This window comes from Hemicordylus capensis, chromosome 4 (assembly GCF_027244095.1).
Source record: "Hemicordylus capensis ecotype Gifberg chromosome 4, rHemCap1.1.pri, whole genome shotgun sequence".
NCBI classification, from domain to species: domain Eukaryota; kingdom Metazoa; phylum Chordata; class Lepidosauria; order Squamata; family Cordylidae; genus Hemicordylus; species Hemicordylus capensis.
In genome coordinates this window covers 209,331,231-209,346,380 of record NC_069660.1, presented here as the reverse complement: position 1 = coordinate 209,346,380, position 15,150 = coordinate 209,331,231, and the positions used below count along the sequence as shown (strand labels likewise).

The 15,150-nt window shown below is 43.7% G+C and overlaps 1 protein-coding gene across 15 annotated transcripts in view; it reads left to right on the top strand.

Annotated features, from left to right (window-relative positions):
- Positions 1-10,059: 10,059 nt before the first annotated feature.
- Positions 10,060-15,150, top strand: part of RREB1 (ras responsive element binding protein 1) — a 170,213-nt gene continuing 165,122 nt past the window's right edge. For 3 of the 15 annotated variants that reach the window (XM_053244253.1, XM_053244265.1, XM_053244249.1), the window contains exons 1-2: positions 10,060-10,369; positions 10,925-11,177. The gene's annotated coding sequence lies outside the window, so the exon portion shown is untranslated. Of the gene's footprint in view, positions 10,370-10,632; positions 11,178-11,268; positions 11,286-11,571; positions 11,909-12,758; positions 12,778-13,211; positions 13,492-15,150 lie in introns of those variants that run through there. The other 12 variants (XM_053244259.1, XM_053244252.1, XM_053244267.1 and 9 more) reach the window with 11 other exon arrangements.

Sequence of the window (15,150 nt, the reverse complement as noted above, 5' to 3'; positions counted from 1 at the left end):
GATTGATGAGATCTAGCTGGAATGTGATTCACGAAATGAAGATAAGGCTTATACAAAGATCCTTATCCATATACCCCATGCATATTAACTATTCACCTTGTAATTTACAAATTATCTTTATTTTACAATGATTCTTTGTCCATTGATTTCCACACTATGGTGATAAGAACATTTCGAGTGACATGATCAGCTTTGCAGATAGAATCTTATGATCAAGAATACTTAGCACTCCCCAAACCTCCTCCTTTTGCATAGCTATTAATGGCATAAGAGCCATGTTCTATATTGAAATCCAGTAGCCTTTGGGAATTCCAAGGTGTCTTAGCCACATTATCTGGTACCATTCTGAGATCACTATTTGCTTTCAGTAAATGCTCAGAACTGCTATGTGTAAATGTTGAAACTCTACCCCCACCCTCCAGTGTTACACATGTAAGCTTGCAGGCATCTCTCTCTCAGCCTATGCCCCTTTAGGGATAGGAGGCCAACTCCCATTTTAATCACTGTCCTCTTTCTCTTTCTCCCTTTACCCTAAAGAATACCCCAGTCTTTATATGTAGGCTCTTTTTCCTGTTTGCTGGCTTACTCCCTCCAGCCTTATAGACACAGCATTTGCTACTTCCTAGTATTTATTCTCTTATGACTAGAATTTAGGGGAAATGACACAGCGGCTAAAGATGGACAGTAGGGCCCCCACCCCTTCCCCAGTGGTCATGATAAAGTGGTCATGATAAAGCCATGATTGCACAGTCATCCCACTACTCCCCCTGGTCAAACAGGTTTCTCAGGGTTTTATGGTACCTCGAAAGCTGCCAAGCCTGTTCGAGCAGAGACGATAGTGGGAGTGGGGGTGGGTGGGAAGAAAGCAGTTGTACCCCACGGGAACCCATCGCTCTATTATACCACCTTCAGTGCTCTTATAAACTACTCTCACAGCCAGAGTATATGTAGATGTTGGAAGACTATCAGACCACATCTGACCAAGTATTCTGCCACCAGCCGTAATCAAACACATGCTTCTAGGAAGCACAGAACCAGGGGCATGATGGTGATGGCCATTCCCCCAATGCTTGTGTCTGATATTCAGAAGCATTTTGGCTTGAAATATGGAGGTTCCACTTTTCACTCTCATGGCCAATTGATATTGATAGGCCTATCCCCAATGCATTTGCCTCAGCTTAAAAAGGAGGCGGCGGGGGGGGGGGGGGAGCAGCAGCAGCAGTAGCAGCAGCAGCTATCCAAGCTAGTGGCCATCACCACATCTTTTGGAAATGGATCTGGATGACTTATAAATAAGCCATTCCACATGGTGATGATCATATCACAAGGTCACTTTCTTACCACTGTACACAGGAGTGGCCCAGATGTTAAGGTGCCTAAGGCGAGTCATCAAATACTGCCTTGCCCCATGACCCTGGTGAGAGCCAGCCCCCACTTAAAACTGATCCTTGCAAACTTCGAAAGTGTTTTGGGGTGGGGAAGAGGGAAAGTTGCTAATAGCCTCCTATTCTTTCCATGTGCTTTTTTGAAAGCTTGCAAGGGTGAGATGGGTTCCAAAGAGCAGCTCCAACAGCAGCAGCAGGAAGCACCTTGCAGCCCTGCTGATATCCCAGTAATTGGCCACTGAGACATCTGCCTCATCTCACCATTTGAAAGGACCACCCCTCACTATAAGCTATTGTTCTTAGGAGATGAACTGCACTCCTGATGGCCTTCTTGTAGTGAATCATAATGTGATGAAATATTCAGCTAACTAGGCTATCAAATGGAAACTGTAATAATCACATGACATCAGAACATAAGAACAACCCTGCTGGATCAGGCCCAAGGCCCATCCAGTCCACTGCCCTGTTTCACACAGTGGTCCACCAGATGAGAAGCCCACAGGCAAGAGGTGAGGGCATGCACTCTCTCCTGTTGTTGCTCAATATAACAAATATGGGCATCTGAAATATGGGCATCTAGTCTCTGGGGAGGAGAGCTGGTCTTGTGGTAGCAAGCATGACTTGTCCCCTTTGCTAAACAGGGTCCACCCTGGTTGCATATGAACGGGAGACTACATACATGAGCACTGTAAGATGCTCCATACCTTAGGGGATGGAGCTGCTCTGGGAAGAGCACTTGCATGCAGAAAGGTTCCAAGTTCCCTCCCTGGCATCTCCAAGATAGGACAAGATAGATAGATAGATATAAATATAAATATAAATATAAATAAATAAATATATAGATAGATAGATAGATATATTTTTTATTATTAATGAACCAACAAACTACCAAAGCAGTACGTTGCCAAAGCACAATTATATACAAAGTAGTTGTTTGTACATCATATATCTACAAAGATTTACACACAAGGATTTGGAAACCCACAGGGTTATAAAGTATATGCAGGCAGTACTGGAACTCTGGGATGGGAGATTACAAGGCACATCAGGTAATGGGGGCGGGGTTTATATCCAACGTCCATTTCCACAATTTGTCCCATTGCTGTTTAGAAGAGATACTCTTGTCCTTTTGCACATAACCATACAAACTTTTCCAGAAGAGATTTACAGTCTCATCTGCGTGAACCCCTTGGTCGCGTCTTCCCTCCCTATTCCTATGCAGGAGCATTGCATAAATGACATACAGGTTTACTAACCTGATTATGAGAAGGGGAATGGTCCAGTTCCCTAGTATGAGGGCACCTGTTCCGTCCCGTTTCCTTGAAGGTTTCTTTCTGGGACCTCGAAAAGAGGTTCTATCTCTCAAACCCAAGGTTAGTTCTTCCCAAGTCTGTTTTTCCAAATCAGGCCACTCTAACAACTTGCTTACTCCCTGCCACACTCTTTTGGCTACCACACACTCTTTTAAGAAATGTGAATGGGTTTCCCTGAATGTTTTGCCTAGCTCACTAGCTTTCTGTTTGCAGGTGATTTTAGGACACTCTTGCTGGTCCTCCGGGAGCCATGGCTTAGCCGTATTAAGTGGTAGTACTTGGTGGTATAAACGCCACCTCGTCTCCCATGAATGGAAAGGGACCTTTTTCTCCTTAAAGAGAGCGATAGGGTGATCGGGTTGCAACAAGTACTGTGAAGTGCGGTATTTGTAGCATTTACATTCTAAATCAGGTTTTAAAAAAACCACTTCTAGGATCTCTCCATAAATTGTTTTCCTTAGCTGCTTAACTGAGGAGGCTCCTTTAAATAGATCTGGTTCAACCTTCCATTTTTTAAGTGTGAATAACAAATCTCTCAAGTAGTCAGGTGTTCTCTTTTTAATACTTGTGTGATATTACCACTGAAAGATCCTTTCCCCCACCACGCTATGCCTCATGCTGACTTTCATCAACGCAGAGCGAAAAGCGAGACCCAGTTTTTTTGCAGGAGGTTGGACATATTATGGACATTCACGAAAATCCAGTTTCCAAAATTGTAGGACATGAATTCAGTTACAAAATAGGGTTGCAGGGCAGGTAGGGCTAGGCCTCCGCGTTCAGCCTCTTTAAATGCTACCACATGGGCCAAAGGGAAGGACGCTGTGTGCCATACTCCAAGATAGGGCTGAGAGAGATTCCTGCCTGCAACCTTGGAGAAACTGCTGCTGGTCTGGGTAGACAATACTGAGCTTGATGAACCAATGGTCTGACTCCGTAGAAGGCAGCTTCCCATGTTCCTTTGTTCCTATTTTGTTTTGTCATGAATAAACCAGGTTATTCAACACTATAATTTCATCTTGCAGCTGTTAACCGGATGAAACATTACTCAACAGCACATACTACAAAATTCAACATGACAACATAAGAAAAACCCTGCTGGATCAGGCCAAAGGCTCATCTTGTCCAGCACCCTGTTTCATGCAGTGGCCAACTAAGTGCTTCTGGGAAGCCCACAAATGGAGGAAAGACATATGCAAATATATGCCAGGGCAGTCAACCATTTAAAGAATTTCAGTTGATTCATCATCTGCCCTTTAACTATTGCAATAAGACATTCAACAATTAATTGTAATGAAATGTGCATATTACTACAACTTCAATATAGGTGACTTTTAAATATAACTGAAGTAAATAACAACTTAAAGGGGTGGTTCTTGAACAGGGGGTCGGCTTCCTTGTGGGGTGCAAGACAACCAAAAGGGGGAGCGCACATTTCCAGGGCAACAGGGGGAGCCAGAGGCACTCTCCCCCACCAGCAGAGGTGGAACATTGCAGTCTCCCAAACTGCTGTGTTAACTATGGGTGCTGCAGAGTGGCAGGGAGCATACAGGAACATCTGGTCACAGCAGCTCCACAACAGTCCTGCCTTCTTCCCTAGCTGGCTGGTTCTAGTGTTGGATTCCTGCCCCTATCTAGATATCCTCATAATGAGACTACATGTGAGCACTGTAAGCTCTTCCCCTTAGGGGATGGAGCTGTTCTGGGAAGAGCATCTAGGTTCCAAGTTCCCTCCCTGGCTTCTCCAAGATAGGGCTGAGAGAGATTCCTGCCTGCAGCCTTGGAGAAGCCGTTGCCAGTCTGTGAAGACAATACTGAGCTAGATATAACAAAGCTCTGACTTGGTATATGGCAGCTTCCTATGCTTCCTATGTTCCTATCCTCACAAACAACAATGCATAGCACACACATGCAAGTGTCTGTGAAGATCCTCTGTGTTCTCATGTGCTGAAGAGATTATTGCCAGTGGATTTGTGGGCTTAGAAAGTTGAATAAGTTTAGAAGGGGTTCAAAAACCTTGAGACACACTGTCTTGATGGACAAAAGGAAAGACTACCTTTCATATTTCATTTTTCTGTGTTATAAAATCAGCATACCAGAACAAAATTGCCTGGAAATATTAATCAGTTGTGTTTGATTGATTAAATCTGGCCACCATTACCCAGCTAAAGTTTTTGTTGATGAATCTATATGCTTACCTTTTTGTGGAGCTTTAGGGCCAAACTGGACTGGACTTTAAACATGCTATTTGGCCCTCCATGTTTGCGGTTGTTGGTTTTTTTGCCTGTGGGCAGCCCCTCCCACCAAATCTGGATCAAGACCATAGCATGGTGGGAGGGAGATCTAACCCTTTCTCCCCTTCCGCCCACCGTCCCAATTCTGTTTGGCCTCCTCCCACCATGGCTGCTATTTAAGGAAAACAAACAAATGCAGGGCCAAAAGACATGTTGAAAGTCATTCATTTCCCTCCAATGGCAGCCCCATTTATAATGCCCCTTCCCACTTCTCACCAGACATTACGACAGCGGGGTGGGGAGCACCTCCCACACCTTCACGGAAGAGGAGAAGTGGCTTCCAAGAGGAATTAGAAGGCAGGGCAAGTCACTGCTCTGTGTGCTCTGTCCTACCCCACCAATACCACCTCCTTTCCCATCAGCACAACAACCCCTCATGTGGTGTTTGCCACAGAAGGGCGCCCATTCTTCCAAAAGAAGCTCGGACTTAAACAGAAGAAGAACCCTGCAGGATCAGGCCAATAGCTCATTTAGTCACACATCCTGTTGGACAGATCCACAACCAAAGATCTATCTTGGCCAACATCCTGTTTGATGTTCAGTTTATACTGCCTTTCATTTTAAAGAGTAGTATGCTAGTGGAAGATATGTTTATAACTGGGGGACCAGAAATGCTTTTCTTAGAAATTGCTCTGGACTTCCTTGGTTATTCTACATCTAAATGGGCAGGCAAAAAGGCTTTCGGTAGGGCATATGAGCTTACTTCCAGACATACTCCTTGTAGCTCTGCTTTTCTACTTGCTTTCACTTGTGGAACTGCAATGTTCCTTCCCATCAGCAGTGTATATTGAGAGTTTTTTCGACATGGTAGACTGACCTTTCACCTTTTATCTATCCTGCTTCTGCTGTGACTTGTTGTATCTGGGCATGTGGTCTATCTATCTATCTATCTATCTATCTATCTATCAATCAGATATTTATTAGATATTATTGAAAAAACAAAAAGTAAAAAAATAGTAGCACTTACAGTTGTCCACACATATAGTCATTATGCTGCTGTAAATCTGTTCTCCAAAGCATCAGATTGTCTGTGTTAATAAATTTCACAATTTAAATGTGAGGAAAATAAAAGTGGACAATAGATTATCATGGCATATGAATGCTCCCCACCCCAGCCATAAAGAGTGATTGAATAAAATCGTGGCAATCCCAGACTAAACGCTCTGTCTACAAGAGCATCAAATCCCACAAAGTTGTTTATTCCCCATATTAACAGTCTTATGCTATCCTGCTGTGGTCCATGCTGATAAATCTGCTGTGTCAAGGGAAGGGAATCATGGTTTGAGACTCTTAATTCCTGTGAGGATTGCCAAACCTACAGGATTGGCTTGAAGTAACTGGCATCAATCTCAAGATTACTATTGAAAGCACTCCTAGAGATTTTAAGGGCTTAATTTTAGAAACATAGTGGGGGAAATATTGGGTGTGGGGGAGGGATTAATCAGGAATAGCTTCAATCAGAGTTGGCAACCCTGCTTCCTTGTCGTCATCATTGCAAAATGACAAGGATACAGAATGTGAGCTGTTGGTGCAGTGTAGGTTTCGGGTTAAAATCTCATCAGACAATAACTGACTAAGCATTTTACTTATGTTATTTTAGGGTATTGGTAGCCCACATATCAGTTTATATGAAGTTCCCTAAGCAGGTAACAATCAAGCAGCCTAGAATATGCTATTGAAATTACAAAATACTACAAACATTACCATAAGAACAGGATAAAACGGCAAAAAAGCATAAAAGCAGCATAACAATTATCAGATTAAACAGCAGATTAAAACAATTCAGAAGAAAAAGAAGCCCATCACAGTTAAATAATAGTCACTACTAAAACATCTACTAAAACAGAAAGGTCTTGATTTGAGACTAAAATGTAGTAAGGAAGGCACCAAGTGAACTTCTCTGGTTCCCCTGCCCCCCCCCCCCCCGCATGTCGCTGCTGAAAAGGCCCTGCCTCACGTTTGATTAACAAGGCTCCTGGAGAAAGGATCTCAGATCCAGATCTCCATTCTCAGGTGTTGTAGGCAAACCACTGATATCTTACATTTGATGATAATACTTACAGGGTGGTTTTAAGACTTGCTGATGTGTAATGCATGTAAAGGGCTTTGAACACATGAAAGGTACTGTATTTATGCAAAGTATTATTATCCAATTGTTCAAGGAGTCTCTGATGTTGGGGAACATTCATTGATGCACATATGGGACAGGTGATGAAGCCAAGTTGGCAGGTCAGGTTTCGTTGAAAAATATTGGGTTATATATTGTACATTACTTTAACCTCACACATTCTGGCGACATAGGAAGTTGCTTTATATTGAGTTGGACTGGACCACCGATCTGTCTCACTCAGTACTGTCTGTATTGATCGCCACTCTCCAGGTTTCAAGACAGGAATCTTTCTCAGCACCCTAGGGCCTTTTGCATACAAAGCAGATGCTCTATCACTGAGCTAAAGTCCCTCTTTCTGCTTCCCTCAACTTCTCTGCCTGCTGCCAACTTCTGAGCTGTCTAGGAAGGCTGCTGTCCCTGTTTACAGCTGCGATTGTCCAGTGGCCCTCTTCTGTGTTTCTGACATAGAGCTCCACTGTGTTTCCAGTGTGTCTTCTACCACAGCTTTTCGAAAGCTTTGTGCACAGCTGATGTAGAGCTGTTGTGCAGCAGCCCTTCTTCCCCTGCCCTATCCAGAGGAGGCCTGCCAGCAATCCCAGCTGTCACTCCCACCAGTTGTGCTACCTGAAATGAGAGGAGTTGATGGCAAGATAGAGCTTACAAATTAGACAAGCATTTCTCCTCTCCCTTGTGCACCCTAGTTTTGATTTCCCTTTCCACTCACCTTCTTCAGAAGAAAGTTAGGCAGGAAGGAAGAGACTGGGATGTACCAGTAAGAAAAAGATGCCCTGTTTCTGATATGGAACACAGGGAGGAAGGGAAATCTCAGTGAGAGGAGGATTCTGCCTGGCATATCCCAGTCTTAGCCTGTCTGCCCACTCAGCTTCCCCAGGAGGTAGGGAAAAACTGGACCATGCCAGCAAGAGGATTCCTATTTTCCTCTTCCTGGGACAGCCTGGAAACCGATATCCTTTTCTCTTGGCTTCTCCAAAAGGGAGCTTGTCAGGAAAGAATATTAGAAATATTTGAGTAGAGAATAATGTCTTCCAATTTAATTACAAATTGGACTTTCCAGGTTTATTTTACTCAGCTGGAGTCTCATCCCCTGCATGTTTTCTAATAAAAACTTATACACTTGTGATTGAGAACTAAGAACAATTTATCACAATCCCCTACATTCCTATTCTAGAGCTTCCTGGATTGTACTGATTGGAAGGGACTTGGTGTGGGTTGGTTCTGCTTCCTGGTCTAATCAAAATAGACATACTGGAGTCAGGGAAGTATATGAAGATGTCTTATATGGAGTCTTCCAGCCCTGTTACCTGAGACGATTCTCACAGAAGATATCAAGGACTGAGATCTTCTTCTGCCACTAAGCTATGACCTCCCCCCTTATGCCTACCTTATATTCTGAGCACTACTGTTCTAAAAACAGTGGATTCTAGAACATAATGCGATGTGACCCAAAAAGGCTGTTCCTGTACATGTTCAGACATCACTCCATCAAAAAAAATAATCTTGCCAAAATAATTAAAAAGAAATATTTTCAATGTTTATTGGCTGTAGATTGTATAATTATGTTGTAAACTGTCGTACCACTAATAAACATTAACTACAAGTCCTGTTATTTTACTTTGTGGTGATGGCTGGCCTATTTAGCAATGTTCAAAACTAAGCTTGCCATGAATTAGACTTCATTTTCGGACAGCTTTTGAGCAGAGGGAAGGAAGAAGCACAATATTTTTAGCAGGAAGCTTGTGAATGATGGTATAACAACAACAATGTTAACTCAGGTACATGCTAGGTAATATTACTCATTATTTTTCTTCTTTGAATCACTTATGTTATTTTTGTTGTTACTCTCCTTCCTGTGCACAGACACCATTAACCTTTTCATGGGGAATAAGTTAATCCAGTAGCATGGCCCTGCACTATGACTGGAAAGAAGATTACAAAAAGATGAAACATGTAAGTTATGTAACTCTCTTTTAATGAGAGTTCTCTGCTCGATGGTCCTCTTTCAACCCAGACAATCCAATGTACACTCGCCATACACATGTATACATGACACCTGTGGTTCCATAGCTGGGCAGAAACTGGAACTCCAGTTCATGTCCAGCAGCATTCCAATCCACTGAATCTCACAGGCTGATGCGCTGTATGAGCATGAAGTGATGGGTTATCGTATACTAGTTTGTCAAGTATAGGGAGCACGGGAAATAGGGAAGCAGAGGATAAACATTTAGGGGTACCACATTTTTCTAAGTTAAACTAAAAGGGTACAGTCCTATGCATACTTCTTTGGGATGCGAATAAATCCTTATGAGAAAATATGTAAGATTGTGTTGCATATGTACAACAGCACAATTCACACTATATATGTCTTAGGTGCCTATATAATAGTACTTTTAGGACAGAGAATATATTTGTTTAAAGTAGTATAGAAATATATTTAATGATGATGATGATGATATAGATTGGCTGGGCCAACAATTTACTTACAGAAATGAAAAACAAAAACCAGCAACTTAATAATGTGGTGGGGGAAACACAAAACCCAATCGGTTTAATAGCTTATTATGTTCCAGAAGCTAATCTGATAAATTCAGACACAAGTAAGAATTAAAAATATTTCAAACAAATAGGTTTGTAGATACTGGCTGTGTGCACCAAAGTTAAAAAAAATATCAAAAATCTGCAGGAATCAGCCTAATAATTCCTAGGAGTATGGGTCACCATCACCTAAGAGTTTTCCAATGACCATGTGTGTTTTAATTTAGTTAAGTGTGAACAACAATCATTACTTAAATATATATTTTTAAAGGCCTCCTTGTGCATTTGTCTGGATAGTGCAATTGGAGATGTGGAGGAGTTGCCAGCCACCCGGACTTTCATGCCTAAGGTTGCAAGTGTATTGCTAATTGCTGGGACTTGTTGCTCCATCCGTTCTAGGCTGGAGTGCAGCCACAACATGGGGCTTCTTTGCCTTTCTCGTTAATTAGACGGGAGAGAGCTCAATGCGTGGCACCTGGTTGACAATGGATTAAGCGGCTAGAGACAGGGAGCGAGCGATCCCTTCAAAGAAGATACTGCTTCGTCTGCATCCCTGACGCTTTATCAGTCCCTAACACTCAACTGCTTCTTTCTGCGCAGCAGCAGCAGCAGTCGCGGCGGCGCTTCCTCCTTACAACTGGAAGTCTGTAATGGAGGGGAGCAGCAGCAGCAGCAGCAGCCAGATGGTACATTACCACCAAGAGCCTTTCCAGTCTGGTAACTTCCCTCTTTCTCCTTTCTATACTCATCATCTTTTGAAAGAAGGCAAAAATAAAAAATAAAATTATGCATGCATTTATTTTGTTTTAAAAGTGACCATCGCCGTTGTAAAAGTGAGGCCGATTCGTTTGGACTTTTGTCCTGATGGTTAGGGCAAGGCTCGCCAAAGTTGCTAAGTGAAGGAGGAGGCTAGCTGGCTCCGTGCATGCAACTGGGAGGGGAGGAGGAGGAGGAGGAGGAAGAAAAGTTTTACTCACTTCTCTTCTGAGAGGAGAAGGAGGAGCCCCTCCCAGCCAAAGAGAGGGAGCGAGAGATAGGGATGCTACCGCCTGCAACAGGCAGCAGCAGCAACGGCGGCGGCGGCAGCAGCAGCAGCCTGCCTGAGTAACACGTCCCCAGGAGACTAGCAGGAGCAACACGTGATGTGTCTACTTAGGAGGGCGAGAGGGGGAGAGAGGCGCTGATGAGTGGGAAGGGGGGCGAGGGGGGCACACTGGGAGCGCAGCTCCAGAGCTGGAGGGGTCCAAAACTTTGTCCATCTTCCTCCTTCAGGGAGAAGAGAAGGAAGGGAAGTTATTGTGGAGTTGATGAACTTTGCACATCCATAGAAACGCCATTTTGAATTTGATTCCTTTCCCCCCCTCCCTCCGGAACAAACTTTGCTTCTCTTTTTTATTTTGTGTGCGTTTTTTTCTTTCCCATCTCCTCTTTTTCCGATCTTTTTTTTTTAAACAACAACAATCTCATCGGTTCAGCTTTTCCATCATGGCTCGACCCAAACAGCCCAGCCCCGAGGAAGCCAAACGTAAGTACCCAAGGTTGATACGACTCGTGCAAATTCTACCTGTACGCTAATATCTTCCTTGCGACGCACGTGAGAACAGAATAGACCTTCTCTTTGATAGCATAAAAGGTACGAGAGGAAACTTTTACTTGCGGATTGATGGGACGGGGGATGAGGAAGAAGTATGGTGCCGAAGGTAAAAACGTCTGTTTAGCAAGTGGCGTGACTTTTATTTTTATAATGAGCGTTTTTGGAAAAGGGAAAAAAGAGAGAGAACTTTAACTTTAAAAAAAATAGTTGGCTGGCGGTGGTGTCGATGATGATGACTTGGTGTGGTGCAGCCTTCCTCTTCCTTTCCACCCCATCCCCCGCTCCTCCCTGCCTCCCCCCACCCTTCACTTTTCCCCCTCTTCCGTGTTGCAAACTCTACCAACCAGCAACACTCGTTGCAGCCTGTTGCCTGCAGGACCTGATGCTCATCCATATTAAACCGTCTGAGCTCAGGAATTCATCCAGATCATCTCTCTCCCTCCCCTCCTACTGCAAAGTTTATTTTTAACCAACGATTTGGATGGGCCTGCGAGAAGCAGCATCTTCTAATCCAATTGGCCTCCGCTTTCCTCAAGAACATCCTCCTGCGCGCGCTCTCTCTTCTCTTCCCCCCCCCCATTTGTTTTGTATGTGAGTTTTTTAATGAGTTGATGATGAAGTGGGATGGCGTTTAAAGTTGAAATGGGATCGCCTCTCGCAAGGTAGAGGAAAAACGTTTCGGGTTTTGTGTGGGTCTGGTTTCTCCTTGGGCATCTCTCTCGCGCGCTCCCTTTCTGCTAACTTAACTTTTCGTCCTGTTTGTTAGGGCGGTTGCTAGAAGCATCTGTCTCTCTTAATTCGCATTCTGGTACTTCTCGTTCTCTTTGCACTACCCTCCCCTCTACCCTCGGGCAGGGAGGGAGGTGGGAGCCTATGCAAGATCATGCCTGCCCTATCTCTCTCCTTTTTCTTGGCCTTCAGGAAGGGTTGAGGCGCTATTCGGACAACTCTTTACCTCCTTTCCGAACATCCTAGAAGGCTTGGGCGGGGGGGTGGTCGTCGGGTTTGTTTCCTATTGTGCTGTGTCAGAGGTACATCTCAATCGTGTGTGTGTTATAGATTACAGGAGGAAACGCACGCGCGCACACACACACACACACCCCGTCACGAGTACAGGAAAAAGTCCGAGCAGTATCCAAAGCTAGGAAAATGCATCGCCTTGTATTTACTTGTGCTGTCTTAAAAATTACCCTCGGTCTGTTGAGGCTAATCCTCATCTTATTGGTCCATATCTCTTAGTTTCTTTTACACTGTGTGAAATATTTTTCCACCCCTCAGATTCCACAAATCCACGCTATTGACTTAGCCAGAAACTGCTACATGTAAAACTTCTTGTGAAACACTCCCCTCACTCCTTTGACACCCCCCCGCTCTTCCCTACGTGTTGATGTAGACTAGTCGTGACTCGTCTCTTAGGAAACTGCGACCTTAATCGTTGCTAAGAAGCAGGGGAAGGTTTCTCTCTCCCCCCCGCCTCTTGTCCATCGGCATATTTCTCTGCTCCTTCCTTGCTTAGAGCCTGGACATAAATGTAAGAGGCATAAAGTTCCTCCGTTCTCGTTGGAAGCTTAAAAACCAACCCGATCCTCCTCCCCACCCCCCGCGCCATCTCACTTCACTGGAAAGTAACAACATGGAGCGAGTGTGCAAAAGATTCTGGCTGCTCTTTGGAACTTGACCAAACTTTTCCAGCGTTGGACTTGCTGCTCCCTTTATTTAGCTAGGGGTGGTCCGAGCGAGAACAATCGTGGAAAACGTGGTTGCTCTCTCTTCTGTCCTCCTAGACCAAAGTAACTTCCAGCTTGCTAGCAGTTGTGCAACAGGCGAACGCATCTCGTTGCCGGGCAGAGTAGAGGAGAAGGAGGCTGAGTTGGAGATGCTGAACACTTCGCGGAGGGAGGGAGGGAGGGAGGGGAGGAGCTGCCGCCGCCGCCGCCTGTTGATGGTGGAGGTGGATTGAACTTTGTCATGTCGGTTGATAAGTTTGCTCTGGCTCCCCCTCCCTTTCTTCTGCGCTTGCTCTCTTCCCCCCACCCCTTACCTCTTCGTTACACTATCTCTCCCTCTCCCTCTCTCGGAGTGCTCTGCAATGCATCCTTGATGGGTTATAAAAAAGGAGGGAGAGCATTTCTCCTGGCTCAGCAGATTTGTCCTCCCCTGCTCCTTACTGGTTAGGAGATAGAACTAGAGCCCAGATCCGGATGAGCAGTTCACATTCCATTATGAAATTCTACACGACTTCAGAGTGAGCAGCAGTACCAATATCCAATCGCACAGTTTCAGGAGAGTGTGTGTGTGTGTGTGTGTGTGTGGAGAGAGAGAGGAGATCCTTATTAAAAGACCACTTGCCTACCTAATTGGCTGAACTGTACATCCTCTCCATATTGTGTTTTTAGATGGCATTATTTTGCTCTTGGAAGACACATATGAGAAGTTCCTTTTAGAGTGGCACTGGGTGGGAGATGGAAAGAGCAGAAGACTGGTCCACTCATTTGGAGAAGGGAATAGGTTTAAGTTATTTCTGTCAGGAAGGGAGGGTTTAGCTCTTAGTTCTGTCTTAATTTGCATATGCCTTATCCTTAAGGTAAGATGAAATTGTGGCTCATGCAGCTTTTTCACCAAAAATGCTCAAAGCTGCATCAGTATGAATGGGCATAACTGAGAAAATCTTATTTCCTTGTGTTCTTCCTACTGGATTGCTGGTTGTCTTAGGATGGTTGCTTTTTTCAGAAACTGCTCAGTAGATGCTTTTTTGCATATATTGGTTGATCTGCTAAAGCTAAAGTTTGCCAGAGTTGAAGGGGTTTTTTTTGGTGGTTTGGAGTTTCTGGTACAGTTTGGAAAAGGTTAAACATTCCCGGCTTCCTTGGATGTGTGTATGCACACGCAGGAGAGATGGATGCACCCAGTGACTCATGATGATCACACCAGCCATATTTGTGTTAGGGTTTTATATTCTCTTTGAAGGCTTAGGGAGATAGTCCTCTCTTGATGCATGTGCATAATGCCTATTAGCATTAACTGTTACGTACATCCCTTGGAGAATAGACCCCTTTGTGTGTTAGAAACTCTGAAACAGTATGGCTCCATCATCCAATCAGTCAAGTTACCACAACACTTCTTTTCATCCTTCACTAAAGGCACACCTAATGTTTTACTTGTTTCAGTTCAGTTGATCAGAACTTGATGTCTTGTGTGTTAAGAGCAAAATCCTCACAGTGTAGGAATGCAGTATTTTAAACCAGTTATTTCAAGTATAGCTTTAGCATACCTCTGTTTATAAAAGCATTGTGTTCCATTTCAGTTACCTGCAACTTCAGTAAGTAAACTTGAATAAGTTTATAAGTTTGAAATAATTAGTATTTCATTAGTTTTCCTATTTATTGAAATTTAACTTGAACACATTTTCCAAATCCCAAACACACCTTAATATGAAATTTGTGGAATCCCTTTCTGAAAACTGAACTAACTTAAATACAGCTGGGTTTCTTACTTGTCTGATGCAGATAGTGGTGCATCCATTCAATATCTTTACCTCATATGGTGACTCTTTGGTCACATTACATAGTCTTTGTCTTGGCTTATGAGGGTCAAGAGTTTGTTAAAGTAAAACATCAGATAGGAAAACTGGAAATCTTTTGTGTGTTGTTAGTGATTTGGGTAAACCTGGTTTGGCCAGAGAGCTGGCCTTGTGTTTGGTAACTTCCCTTCCACTCCACTGCTGTTAAAAAAAATCTTTTCTGTAAGCCCTAATCATGTGTTACGTTTAACACATGTACAGCAGTACACTTCCTATCTGTACATTTGGGGAACCTGTACCCAGATCTACTTCTAAAAAGAATGCAGGTACAATCATTCACACAAATAAATGTACAAATGTCTGCACATTTGTACGAATTAAAAT